This window comes from Dipodomys merriami, unplaced genomic scaffold (assembly GCF_024711535.1).
Source record: "Dipodomys merriami isolate MVZ:Mamm:240054 unplaced genomic scaffold, mDipMer1.0.p SCAF_115, whole genome shotgun sequence".
NCBI classification, from domain to species: Eukaryota; Metazoa; Chordata; class Mammalia; order Rodentia; family Heteromyidae; genus Dipodomys; species Dipodomys merriami.
Genome location: NW_027202438.1, coordinates 3,135,496 through 3,136,281, shown reverse-complemented (window position 1 = coordinate 3,136,281; position 786 = coordinate 3,135,496).

Genomic DNA, 786 nt, shown 5'->3' with positions numbered 1-786 from the left:
TGAACCCTCACCCTCACCTTCTCCCTCACCCTAACCCTCAACGTAAACATCACCCTAACCCTAACCCTCAACCTTACCCTCACCCTAGCCCTAACCCTCATACTAACCCTAAACCTCACCCTAACGTAACCCTCAACCTAACCCTTACCCTCACCCTAACACTAAGCCTAAAACTAACATGAGCCCTTACAGTAACCCTAAACCTCAGCCTAACCCTAACCCTCACAGTCTCCCTTACCCTCACCCTAACCCTAACCTAAACCTCACCCTAACCCTAATCATCACCCTCACCCTCACTCTCACCCTAACCCTCTGCCTAAAGCCTAACCCTAACCCTCACAATCACCCTCACCCTAACCCTAACCCTAAGCGTCACCCTCACTCTCAACCTCACCCTAAACCTAACGCAAACCCTCAAACCAACTCTCACCCTCACCATAAACATCAACGTAAACCTAACACTCACCCTAATCGGCACCAAAACCATAACCCTCACCCTAACGATAACCCTCACCCTCACCCTAACCCTAACCCTCACCCTAATCCTAACCCTCACCGTCATCTAACCCTCACCCTAACCCAAACCCTAAACCTCTCCCTAACCCTCAACCTCAACCTCACCATAAAACTAACCGTAATGCTCACACTCAACATAACCCTAACCCTCACACTCACCCTAACCCTAAGCTTAAACCTAAGCCAAACAATAACCCTAACCCTAAGCCTCACACTCAACCACACCCTAAACCTAACCCTAACCCTAATCCTAACCCTCTCACTCACCCT